This window comes from Lepus europaeus, chromosome 7 (assembly GCF_033115175.1).
Source record: "Lepus europaeus isolate LE1 chromosome 7, mLepTim1.pri, whole genome shotgun sequence".
In the NCBI taxonomy this organism is placed as follows: Eukaryota; Metazoa; Chordata; class Mammalia; order Lagomorpha; family Leporidae; genus Lepus; species Lepus europaeus.
Genome location: NC_084833.1, coordinates 105,718,341 through 105,731,726, shown reverse-complemented (window position 1 = coordinate 105,731,726; position 13,386 = coordinate 105,718,341). Strand labels below are relative to the sequence as shown.

General features: G+C 49.7%; 1 protein-coding gene across 9 annotated transcripts in view; it reads right to left on the bottom strand.

Moving 5' to 3' along the window:
* The window catches only part of CEP164 (centrosomal protein 164), a 76,048-nt gene extending 70,469 nt beyond the window's left edge, over positions 1 to 5,579 (bottom strand). For 8 of the 9 annotated variants that reach the window (XM_062197094.1, XM_062197099.1, XM_062197096.1 and 5 more), the window contains exon 1: positions 5,478 to 5,579. The gene's annotated coding sequence lies outside the window, so the exon portion shown is untranslated. Of the gene's footprint in view, positions 1 to 4,809; positions 4,905 to 5,477 lie in introns of those variants that run through there. The other variant, XM_062197095.1, reaches the window with a different exon arrangement.
* Between the last annotated feature and the right edge of the window lie 7,807 nt (positions 5,580 to 13,386).

The following is a 13,386-nucleotide window of genomic DNA, read 5'->3' as shown; positions in this document are numbered from 1 at the left end:
CCTGGCTTCTATGGCCCAGAGCCATTGCAGGCATTTGAGGAATGATCCAACAGACATATCACTCTATGTCTGTCTAATGGTCTTTCTCTGTCTCTCAAATAAATAAATTTTGAAAAGAATTTACTGGAGGCCAGCACTGTGGTATAGTGGGTAAAGCCACCATCTGCAGTGCCGGCATCACCTATAGGCGCTGGTTTGAGTCCTGGCTGCTCCACTTCTAATCAAGCTCTCCGCTATGGCCTGGGAAAGCAGCAGAAGGCACAGGTCCATGTGGGAGACCCAGAAGAAGCTCCTGGCTCCTGGCTTCAGATCAGCACAGCTCCAGTCGTTGGGGCCAATTGGGGAGTGAACCAACAGATGGAAGACCTCTCTTTTTCTCTCTGCCTCTCCTCTCTCTGTGTAACTCTGACTTTAAAATATAAATCTTAAAAAAAAAAAAAAAAAAAGATTTACTGGAGAGGGCATTACAGAAAAGGTAGAGTCCCAGAGAAGTTAAGAGAGTTATAGGGGCCAGCGCCGTGGTGCAGTAGGTTAATCCTCCGCCTGCGGCACTGGCATCCCAATGGGTGCTAGTTCTAGTCCTAGGTGATCCATTTCCAATCCAGCTCTCTGTTGTGGCCTGGGAAAGCAGTAGAAGATGGCCCAAGTGCTTGGGCCCCTGCAACCACATGGGAGACCAGGAAGAAGCTCCTGGCTCCTGGCTTCAGATCAGCGCAGCTCTTGACGTTGCAGCCATTTGGGAAGTGAATCAACAGAAGGAAGACCTTTCTGTCTCTCCCTCTCACTCTCTGTTACTCTACCTCTCAAATAAAATAAGAAAAATCTTAAAAAAAAAGAAGAAGCAGCAGCAGCAGCAGCAGCAAAAGATAGTTTAAAAAAAGAGAGAGAGAGTTGTAAATGAGCACAGGTTTTAGAACACACTTGGCTTTGAATCCCTGCTCTGCACCTTACAAGCTGGGCAAGTTAGTCCAGATTTCTCATCTCTAAAATGGGCAGAACAATGTCTATCTCAAAGTGTTGTGAGGGTTATATGGTTTCAAAACATGTAAAGAGCTTATTAAAATACAGCATGGTTGTGGCCCAACAGGTTAAGCCACCAGTTGGGATGCCCACATCCCGTATTAGAGTGCTGGCTGCTGTGCTTCCAATTAAGCTCTCCGCTAATTCACCTGGAAGGCAGCAGATGTTGCCTCAAATATTTAAGTCCCCCCTCCCCCACATGGAAGATCTGGTTGGAGTTCTTGGTTCCTGGCTTTGGCCTGGACTAGCCCTGGCTGTTGCAGCCATTTGGGGAGTGAACCAACAGATAAAAGGTTTCTTTCTCTCTTCCCCCTCTCTCTCTTCACTATGCCCTTGAAATTAATTATATATAAATATATAAATATATATATATACATATATATGTGTGTGTGTGTATATATATGATGTACATAATCCCCATATTCTCATATGTTGTGTATATGGTAGTATATGTGCTATATACATAAACAAGCACTGTAGGACCTCAGGGCAAGCACTTGGCTCAGCAGGTAAGCTGTCACTTAGGACACCCACATCCCACACTGGGAGGGCCTGCTTCAAGTGCCACCTCTGCTTCTGATTCAGCTGCCTGCTAATGCACACCCTGGGAGCCAGCAGGTGACAGGTTAAGTAGTTAGACTCCTGCCAGCCACATGGGAGACCCAGACCAAGTTTCTAGCTCCTGGTTTCAACCCCAACTCAGTCCTGGCTTTGAGTAAATCAGTGGATGAAAGGTCTTTGTTTCTCTTCCTCTCTCTGCTTTTCAAATAAAACAAAAATAAATTCTTTTGAAAAACACATAGTGAGGGCCAGTGTTTTAGTGCAGCAGGTAAAGCTGCTACCTGTGATACCACCATCCCATATGGGTGCCAGTTTGTGTCCCAGCTGCTCCACTTCCAATCCAGCTCCCTGCTAACACACCTGGAAAAAGCAGTGAAGGACAAACCAAGTGTTTGGGCCCTTGCCACCCACGTGGGAGACCTGGTTGAAGCTCCTGGCTGGATCTGGCCTTGCCCAACAATGGCTACTGCAGCCATCTGGGGAGTAAACAAACAGATGGAAGATCTCTAATTCTGCTTTCCAATAAATAAAATAAATAATATATATATAGTGGCTGGTTCTGTGACATAGCCTGTGACACTAGCATCCCATGGGGGTGCCAATTCGAGTCCCAGTTGCTCCAATTCCAATCCAGCTCCCTGGCCACTTGTAGAGTGAACAGCGTATAGAAGATCTCTCTCTCTGTCTCTCCCTCTCCCTCTCTCTCTGTAACTCTGCATTCCAAATAAATAAATAATCTTAAAATATATACATATAGTAAGTTTGGTGTTAGATGTTATGATTATTATTACTCACATATTTAAAGGGTTTGTGGGGCTGGCGCTGTGGCATAGCTGGTAAAGCCACAGCCTGCAGTGCTGGCATCCCATATGGGTGCCGGTTTGAGTCCCAGCTACTGCATTTCCGATCCAGCTCTCTGCTATGGCCTTGGAAAGCAGTAGAAGATGGCCCAAGTCCTTAGGCCCCTGCATCCAAGGGAAACCTAGAAGATGCTCCTGGCTCCTGGCTTTGGATCGGGGCAGCTCTGGCTGTTGCAGCCATCTGGGGAGTGAACCAGCAGATGGAAGACCTCTCTCTCTCTCTCTCTGCCTCTGCCTCTCTGTATAACTCTGCCTTTCAAATTAATTAATTAATTAATTAAAGGGCTTGTCCTTTGTTGCTCAAGAGGACAGTTCCAGCAACAGAGACTACAAGTTAAGGCCACCCAGACATTCAACTACCTCGTATCAGGAGTCAGTGCTATGGCACTCTGGGTTAAGCTGCTGCCAGCATCCCATATTGGAGTACAAGTTCCAGTCCCAGCTACTCTACATCCAGTCCAGCTCCCTGCTGGCCCAAGTGTCCCATCCATGCCACCCATGTAGGAGCACAGGATGGAGTTCCTGGCTCCTGGCTTTGGCCTGGCCCAGCCCTGACTGTTGTGGCCACTGGAGAATGACCCAGCAGATGGAAGCTTTCTTTCTCTCTCTCCCCCTCTCCCTCTCTTTCAACCATATAAATAAATCTTTCTTTAAAAAAAAAAAAAATAGCAACTTTCCCAAGGTTTCACAGCTGCAACAGAATTCATCTATCTGAGTCCAGAGCCTGAGGTTTCATTACTCTGATACAGCCAGAGTGCAAGTGACAGTGGAAAGAGGGAACTCCAGAATGGAAGCCAGGGACACATGACAAAGGGCTTGGAAAGACTGACGCTGTGTCCTGCAGGATTTCAAGAGCAGACTGGTAGGACAAACTCGCAATTCAGAAAGACAATTCTGGGGCTGATGCTGTGCCATAGCAGGTTAAGCTGCTCTCTGCAATGCCAGCATCCCATATGGGCGCTGGTTCGTATCCTGGCTCCTCTGCCTCCGATCCAGCTTCCTACTGGTGCACCCTGGCTGTTGGGGCCATCTGGGGAGTGAACCAGCGGATGGAAGATCTCTCTGTCTTTCAAACAAATAAATCTTTTAAAAAGTGAGAGTGAGAAAAGAAAGACACCCGTGAATAGCTGTGTAAGAATTAGACGGGGCCGGCACTGTGGCACAGTGGGTTAAAGCCCCGGCCTGAAGCGCCAGCATCCCATATGGGCACCAGTTCAAGACCGGCTGCTCTACTTCCGATCCAGCTCTCTGCTATGGCCTGGGAAAGCAGTAGAAGGCGGCCCAAGTCCTTGGGCCCCTGCACCTATGTGGGAGACCCGGAAGAAGCTCCTGGCTCCTGGCTTCGGATCGGCGCAGCTCCAGCCATTGTGGCCATTTGGGGAGTGAACCAGCGGATGGAAGACCTTTCACTCTATCTAACTTTGTCTTTCAAATAAATAAATCTTTAAAAAATTAAAGGGGCAAAAACAGAGGCAGAAAGACCACTTGGAAAGTTATTCTGAAGGCGCAGGCAAGAAATTACGAGCTAAGGCGGTGGCTTTGAGACTGGACCAGAGAAGCCGGACTTCAGGGTAGTAGAGACAGAAGAACAGAATGCCAGTGGTTAATCCACCACTTGCGATACCATGTCCGTATCAGAGTGCCTGCCAGCTTCCCGCTAACGGGCACCTGGGGGAGACAGTGAATGAAGGTCCAAGCACTCGTTGGGTTCCTGCCACCCTCACAGGAGACCTGCATGGGGTTCTTGCATTCGGACTTCAGCCTGGCCCAGCCCTGAATGCTGTAGCTATTTGAACAGTGAACTGGCAGGCTGGCGTCTCTCTGTTTCTGTCTCTCGCTCTCTTCCCTCACCACCCCCGCCCCCAGCCTTTCAAATAAAATGAAAATATGCCCAGTGCTTTGGCATAGCAAGTAAAGCTGCTGCCTCCAGTGACAAATCCCACATGGGCAGCAGTTCTAGTCCCAGATGCTTCACTTCCAATCCAGCTCTCTGCTGTGGCTTGGGAAGGTAGTAGAAGATGGCCCAAGTCGTTGGGCCCCTGCACCTCCGCTGGAGACCCAGAAAAAGCTCCTGGCTCCTGGCTTCAGATCGGCGCAACTCCGGCCATTGCGGCCAACTGAGGAGTGAACCAACATATGGAAGACTGACCAACCTCTCTCTCTCTCTCTCTCTGCCTCTCCTTCTCTGTCTGTATAACTCTGACTTTGAAATAAATGTATAAATCTTTAAAAAGAAAACAAATAAGTAAATTATAATTTTACTACTTGATGCAACATAGTGAGAGGCGGAGGAGGGAGCAACCAGAGCATTTCAGCCAGAACGCGGGGATTAGCTCTTCACTTCTAGGCCTTGCCCATAAGCACCCACCTAGCACACTGCCGAGAAGCCAGGACATGTTTGCCGCATATAATAGATGAACGAATTCCTTGGCTGTTTCAGTGACTGAAGTCCTCCCAGGAAACGCAAGAGGAGCAGATGCAGGGGGTCGGGGAGGGCTGGCACATCTGAGCTCTGGACGCAAGTCTGGGCAGCACGGCTAGGCCTAGCGAGGGAGTGTGGGGAGCAGACGGGAGGGGCTGCAAGGTGCTGAGGGGAGGGGGCGTCGAGGATGCCCAGCGAGCACAGGGCCTCCTGATGGAGAGGCAGACTTCTGAGCCAAAGTAAGGAAAGAACAGAAAAAACTTTCCAACTTCCCCAGCCGACCGAAAGATGGCATCAAGTTGGGCCAGCCCGGGGTTGGGATGCGGGGGCGCTCCCCACCGAGAGGTGCTCCGGCGAGGCTCACCGGGCCGGGCCTCCTACGCTCCCCGGGAGCGCCAACCAACGCCCGGCCAGCTCGCACGGTTGCCGGCGCCCTCTCAGCCGCGCGCGGCGCTCGGCCCGCGGCGCGCGGCTCACTCGCCGGCGGGCCGCGGCGGGGCTGGGAGCAGATGCACACCCGCCCGCCCGCTCCTCTTCCACTCCTCCCTCGCTTCCCGCTCGCACTCGCGGCCCCGACTCCCCCGCCCCCGGCCCTCCCTCCGGGAGGCCCTCACCTTTCCCCCACCCCGGGAGGCTCTGGACGATGGCTCCCGTGTCCGTGCAGCTTCCCCAGCACCACCCCGGCTCCCCGCTTCTAGGGACGCCGGGGTGTTGCCCTGCAGTGGCCAACAACCACTTCCGGAAAGGATACCAACCTAGCAACTGGGAATCCCGCCTCTGCTTGGAGCCAATAGGTCGCTGAGCGAGAGCTCTGGCATTGGATTGGTTCGAGTTCCCATCGACCTACGCAGGAGTTCCGCCCACTTTCCCGTGGCACAATGGGAGATGTAGTTCAAGATAGCTGATGGGGGGTCTGAAAGGGGTTCAAAGAGGGCCCTGAATTTAGATATGAGGAGGATTTCTTACAGGGGAGGGAAGAGCCTTTCATAGTATTTATAGTAAGGCAGTTTATTGATTATCATATTAGTACCGTGATTAATATCTGGTGAATAATACAATGTCATCAATAATCAATCCTTGGGGCCGCGCTGTGGCATAGCAGGTAAAGCCACCGCCAGCAGTACCGGCATCCCATATGGACATCAGTTCGAGTCCCAGCTGCTCCACTTCCAATCCAGCTCTCTGCTGTAGCCTGGGAAAGCAGTAGAGGATGGCCCAAGTCCTTGGGTCCCTGCACCCGCATGGGAAACCCGGAGGAAGTTTCTGGAAGTTTCTGGCTCAGCTCCTTGTGGCCATTTAGGGAGTGAAACAGAGGATGGAAGCCCCCCCCCCCCCCCGTGTAACTCTGCCTTTCAAATAAATAAATCTTTAAAAAAAAAAATCTGCTTCGTACTGCAGTGCCAGTTTGAGTCCCTGCTGCTATGCTTTCTGTGCCTGGGAAAGCAGCAGAGGATGGCATGAGTGCTTGGCCACTCAGGTGGGAGACCCAGATGGGGCGCCAGGCTCCTGGCCTTGACCTGGACCAGCTCCAACCACTGAGCCAGCAGGTGGAAAATCTATTCCGGTCCTGGCTTCATTGCCGATTCCAGCTTCCTACTAACACAGACCCTGGAAAGCAGCAGGTGACAGCTGTCACCCACTTAGAAGACCTGAATCGAGCTCCTGGATCCTGGCTTCCGCGTGGCCCAGCTCCAGTTATTGCTTGCATTTGGGGAGTGAACCAGTGGACAGCATCTCTGTCTCTCCTCTCTCTCTCTCTCTCTCTCTCTCTCTCTCTCTCTCTGTCTCTCCCATGGGTTCATTAATTTTTTCACAAAGACCACTTTGGCCACTGCGAGAGACCAGCATGGAGAGGCTGTGTGGTGAAGGGGAGCACAATGAGGCCAGGCCCCAAGAGCAGCGCCTGGTAGGTTCCAGAAAAGCATGTGGCTCACACAAACTCCTGAGTTTGGTCCCAGCTCTCTCAGGGCCTGATCCAAGAGCGAATGAGGAGGTTAGACTCTTGTTCCCAAACTAGATGTCCAGAAAACATTCTCCATGTTCAAGTTCAGACAGAGCAGCCCAGCAGCTCTGCCTGTGCCCTGTATGTTCTGACCCCTCTCCCTCCCTCTGCACATCCCGCAGTCACATAGAGGAGTCAAGGGACCACACTGGGGAGGGCTCCCAGGCTCCCAGGCTCATCCACCTGCTCAAGACAGAGATTCACACAACCATTTGCAGTTCTCAGTCTCTTGAAATCATCTGCTTGATTTTAATACCATCAGAATTCTTAACCTTTATCCCTTTTCTGGCTCCTAAGAAGAACTAACAAAGTAAGAGAGGCCAACGCCATGGCTCACTGGGCTAATCCTCCACCTGTGGCGCCAGCACCCCAGGTTCTAGTCCTGGTTGGGGCGCTGGTTCTGTCCCGGTTGCTCCTCTTCCAGTCCAGCTCCCTGCTGTGGCCCAGGAAGGCAGTGGAGGATGGCCCAAGTGCTTGGACCCTGCACCCGCATAGGAGACCAGGAGGAGGCACCTGGCTCCTGGCTTCGGATCAGCGCAGGGCGCCAGCCATAGCAGCCATTTGGGGGCGGGTAAACCAACGGAAGGAAGACCTTTCTCTCTGTCTCTCTCTCTCTCTCACTGTCTAACTCTGCCTGTCAAATAATAATAATAATAATAAGGGAGACAACTTTTTGCATCTTATCAGTTTTCCCCATAGGTTTGTACTCAGGGTTGCAAACCAATTTATAGAATGCCCTTAGACAAACATAATTAGGAAAGTAAGTCTTTGGGAAGGAATGGATTTATTTTGAGAGGTAGAGTTACAGAGAGAGGGAGAGACAGACAGAAAGGTCTTCCATTCCCTGGTTCACTCCCCCAAATGGCTACAACAACCAGAGCTAGGCTGATCCAAAGCCAGGAACCAAGAGCTTCTTCTGGGTCTCCCATGTGTTGCAGGGACCCAAGCGCTTACTGCTTTCCCAGGCACATTAGCAGGGAGCTGGATCAGAAGAGCAGACAGGACACGAACACGTGACCATATGGGATGCTGGCACTGCAGGCAGAGGCATAACCACCACGTCACAGCACAGGCTCCTACATCAATTGATATGCCAGTGATGGCCGGCGCCGTGGCTTAACAGACTAATTCTCCACCTTGCGGTGCCGGCACACCGGGTTCTAGTCCTGGTTGGGGCGCCAGATTCTATTCAGGCTCCTGGCTTCGGATCAGCACAATGTGCTGGCCGGATCAGCACAATGCGCTGGCCGCAGCAGCCATTGGAGGGTGAACCAACGGCAAAAAGGAAAAGGAAGACCTTTCTCTCTGTCTCTCTCTCTCTCACTATCCACTCTGCCTGTCAAAAAAAAAAAAAAAAAAGATATGCCAGTGAAGGGGGCTCAGTTCACTCACTTGAGGTTGTCTGAGATAAACATTTAGCAGTGACTTTTCCAGATGGTGGGAGGGAATCAGTCAAAAATTTTCCCTACCCCCAGATCAGAAATATTTTCTTCTTGTGAGAACTTAATTTCTTCTCTTCACGTACTGGGATGTGTGTGTGTATGTGTGTGTGTCCAGAAAACTATCCTCATGATAAAAAATGAACTTGTTAGTCCTATTTTTTTAAATGTGGGAAGACGTGAAAGGTTCCTTGTATACTCTGAGTCAATGCTTGTTATATAAAATTGCACACTGCCCTTCTATCTGCCTCCTCGGCTTTATTTTTTTCCCATAGCACATATCACCATCTGAAATGCTAGAGATTTCATTGCTTTTTTATCAGCAACTCTTTTTTTTTTTTTTTTTTTTTTTTTTTTTACTTTTTGACAGGCAGAGTGGACAGTGAGAGTGAGAGAGAGAGAAAGGTCTTCCTTTTGCCGTTGGTTCACCCTCCAATGGCCGCCGCGGCTGTCGCGCTGCGGCCAGCGCACCGCGCTGTTCCGAAGCCAGGAGCCAGGTGCTTATCCTGGTCTCCCATGCAGGTGCAGGGCCCAAGGACTTGGGCCATCCTCCACTGCACTCCCTGGCCACAGCAGAGACCTGGCCTGGAAGAGGGGCAACCGGGACAGGATCCGTGCCCCAACCGGGACTAGAACCTGGTGTGCCGGCGCCGCTAGGCGGAGGATTAGCCTGTTGAGCCAGGGCGCCGGCCAGCAACTCTTTTTTAAGTTAAATTTTATTTATCTGAAAAGCAAAGAGACAGAGTTTGCCATCTGCTGGTTCACTCCCCGAATGCCCACAACAGTTGGGGCTGGTCCAGGGAGAAGCCAGGAGCCCTGAACTCAATCCGGGTCTCCCGTGTGGGTGGCAGGGACTGAGCCCTCACCTGCGGCTGCCGGGGCGCACATTACCATGGAGCTGGAATTGGGAGTGGAGGCAGGACTCAAACCCAGGCTCTCCAGTATGGAATGTGAGCACCTTAATCACAAGGCCGAACACTCTCCCCTGGAGTTTCTTTGTTCTTTATCGTCTGTCTCCCTGCCTGAGAATCTAAACTCCATGAGGACAGGGATTTCGTCCTAAAACAGGACTTGGTACCTCGTAGGCTCTCCCCATACATCTGGTGAGTGAACGAGTAAGCAAACAAAGGAGTAAGTGAATCCCCACATTTCAGGGGAATCAGTGTTGGCATTTTGGTTCCTTTCTTCCAGATGTAGATTTAACACATTCACACATATTTTTTAATTTTTACAGAAATGAGACCATCATGTTCTTCCTGTTCTGCCATGTGCTTTCTTCATTTACTATGTCATAAATATATTCCAAGATCCATTCATAAAAAGCTATACCACTGTTATTAGTGGTTATTTAGGATTTCACTAAGTGAATGTCTCGTTACCCTATAGATGACCATTTATTTTTCCAAAAGTTGTGACATTGCACACATTGCTGAAATATGGTAGCTTTTGTTGGATAGGGTCTTACACATGACAATGCTCAAAGAGTTTGCATGTTTACATTTTAATAGGTATTGCCAAATTACTCTCCAAAAATGGAATAATTTATGATGCAAACAATACCTGGACCAACATCAGCACATTACAAATCTGAGTGGCAAAAGGAAGGAAGGAAAGAAGGAACGGGGGGGGGGGGGGTTGGGGGACAAAGCGACAAAGAAAGAGAAAATGGTAGAAAATGGTAGAGTGGAGTGTAGCTGACATCCCACACTACAGTGCCTGGGTTCAATGCTCTGGCTTCTCTGATTCCATCTTCCTGCTTATGCAGACCCTAGGAGTCAGTAGTGATGCTCCAAGTCATCAGGTTCCTGTTACCATGTGGGGGACTTTAATTGCATTCCTTGCTCCTGGCTTCAGCCTCAGTCCAGCCCTGGCCATTGCAGGCATTTGAGGCGTGAACAAGCTGATGGGAATGCTCTTTCCGTCTCTCTGCTTCTCAAATAAATGAATAAATAATTCTATAAAGGTTTATTTTCATTTACTTGAAAGGCAGAGAGAGAGAGAGAGATCGGTTTTCTGGGGCCAGTGCTCTGGCATAGCAGGTAAAGCCCACTGCCTGCAGTGCTGGCATCCCATATGGGCACTGGTTCCAGTTGCTCCACTTCTGATCCAGCTCTCTGCTGTGGCCTGGGAAATCAGTAAAAGATGGCCCAAGTCCTTGGGCACCTGCACCCACATGGGAGACCCAGAGGAAGCTCCCGGCTCCTGGCTTTGGATTGCCACAGCTCCAGCTATTGCGGCCATCTAGGGAGTGAGCCTGCTGATGGAAGACTCTCTTTCTGTCTCTCTCTCTCTCTCTCATTCTGACTTTCAAATAAATAAATAAGTAAATCCACTGGTTCACTCCACAGATGACTGCAGTCTCAAATTACTCAAATGACTGCAAGACTCAAATTAGTGCTCCGATATGGGATGCTGGCATTTCAGGCAGCAGCTTAACCCACTGCACCACACTATCAGCCCCCAAAGTCTTAAAAAGCAAGGTGGTACTTAACAAGAAGATGGTACTTACTCAGCCTTCTTTCACTGTCAGTAGAGTTGACTTTTTTGTTTGTTTGTTTATTGGCCATTCAAATTTCTTCTATGAATTACCTAGTCATATTCTTTGATGATTTTTCCATCACATTGTAAGGGCTGTTTATTGATTTGTAGGAGCCCTATGTATCACAGACACAGCTCTTTGACTCTATTGTATAGCACACGTTTCCCAATCTGTGGCTTATCTTCCAACATTGCAAATGTCATTTTCTCAGTGGTTGCATACCATAATAGCTAATCTTTATGGAGCATTTCCAATACGCCAGACACTGTCCTAAGTGCTTTACATGGGCTATTTCATTGATTTCTTACATGACCAGGTAGATACCATCATCATTCCCATTTTACAAGTGAGGAAGTTGAGGGACAGAATGGTAAGTAACTAGCCTGGGGTCTCCTGGTTACTAACTAGCAGAGCCATAATTGGAATATTGGCAGTACCAGAATATTTCTGATTCTACACAAGTTTTGAATCCGTAATTGGTCAAATCTGTGCAGGTTTGTTGTTTTTCTTTCTATTGTCTGTATTTTGTTAGGGAGGCCTTGTTTAACAAATGATTGTGAAAAGATTCTTGTATTTTTTTCTGTAGTCTTCTTTTTGATGTTAAGATCTTTGATCTCTTTGGATTTTATTTTTCAGTAAAGATTTGGTTTTCTTTCCTTTCCAAATGGATAGCCAACTGGTCCCAACAGCAGTTACTGAATAATGCATCTATTTTCCTCCAATGTGTTTGCTATCTTTATCATATTTACAATTCCCATGTATCAGTGATCTCTCTATTTTTACATTTTTAACTTGGGTCTAATCACTTTGTTACCGGAGAAATTGCAGGGTTCTTGTCTTCGCGCAAGAAAGAATTGAGGCGTGAGACAGAGAGTAGTGGGAGGTAAAAGTAGCAAAGTTTATTAGGGTAGGGACATCCGTAAAAACGGATGGGCACCTCTCCAGACAGGACCTGAGAGAGAGTGCCCAGTCGCTAAGACTGGGGGAGAGCGGGGCTGCATGGGTGAGTGGAGAGTACACCTGGCCAGGCCAGGCGGGCGGCTCAGCAAAAATGCAGAGAGCTGAGCGCACAGTCCAGTTGAGGCTGGGGGTTTTTAAGGAGATGGGTCTTGCTTCCCCACCTCTGCTCCTCTTGGAACAAAGGGCTTTTTGGATGTAAATAGAAAAACTTCTCTTGAAGGTCTGAAACAAAGGACTTTATGGATGCAAATGTTATCAGACCAGAGGAAGGGAGTAGGGTGTTTGAGATGCAGATACTGGGAGATTGTGGAAGGCAGAAGGGGGCAGGGCAGGATGCGAGGGCCAGGCTGCCCCTGAAACATTATGGGGATGACTTTGAGATGCAGATGCATATGCTGGACATAGATGTCTTCTCTTTAGGCCTTTGTCACACACACATAAGCTCATAACTGACTTCCTACCTAACAACTTCACTGTTTTGGATTTTTTACCCATATCATATAATCTGAAAATAATGGTCCCTGTGCTTTCCAATATTTATTGCACTTGTTCCATTTTCTTGTCTTATTGAGTTAGCCAGCCTGATCCCAAAATGTGTGGTAAGAGTGGTGACAATGACCCTGAAGCCAGACTACAATGGGAATAACGTTAGCCTACTGCAATTAGGTCTTCTATGATTTTCTGCTAATCTTGCTTAAAAAGCATCCCCTAGTTTTATTTATTGGAACAACTACTGAATCTTATCAATGGCTTTCCACATTTGATAAAATAATACATCAAATAGATATTGATATCATCGTATGGCTTTGCTCCTTTAAGCTCTTAGAGTTCTAAGCTTTTCATTTTAAACTGTTACGGACACTTCTTGGAGTGCTATCACTCCAAAGCTGCCATCAGCCGTGCTGACTGCGGGTGCCGGGGGCAGGGGGTCATGTGGAGTCCCAGCAAGTGGAACAACAAAGGCATGGAGAGATCCCCCGCAGAGGGAAGGTTCCCGCTGGCGGGAACGGACGTCTCGACCGCCCACAGATCGCCGGCTGCGGTGGAAAGCGCTGGCTGCACTCCCCGTCGCGCCCCACTCCTGCGGTCCGCCTAGGGTACCCTTCCATCCCCTATAACCCGGCCCCCAGGGCGCTCCTCAGGGAAACCCCACCCACGTTCGAAAAGGCTCGCCTTAAATACCGGCCCCTCCCGCTGCGTCGCCCCAGACCTAATCGTCCCCCAGAGGGCTTCTCCCTCAAGCACACCCTTTTGTGTGGAACCCCACTCCACAGCACTCCCTCAACCCTGCCGGGGGAGCCACTTCTGCTGCGTGGTGCCAGGGCCGGGCAGTGGGTCTGGTACACAGCAGGTGCCCATCAGTGCCGAGGGATGGGAGGTGTGCCGGAGGCCCCACGCTGGCCGCACGGCCTCCCCGCCCCGCCACGACTGGGCACATCTTTCCCGCCAGGGCCCTGCAGGGTGGACTCCGCCTCGGCAGAGGGCATCGCAGACCCCTCTGCAGCCCCGGAAGCTGGGCTGTCTGCCATGGGAAGACTACACTTCCCAGCGATCCCAGGGAACAGCGAAAACCCTCTGGCTTT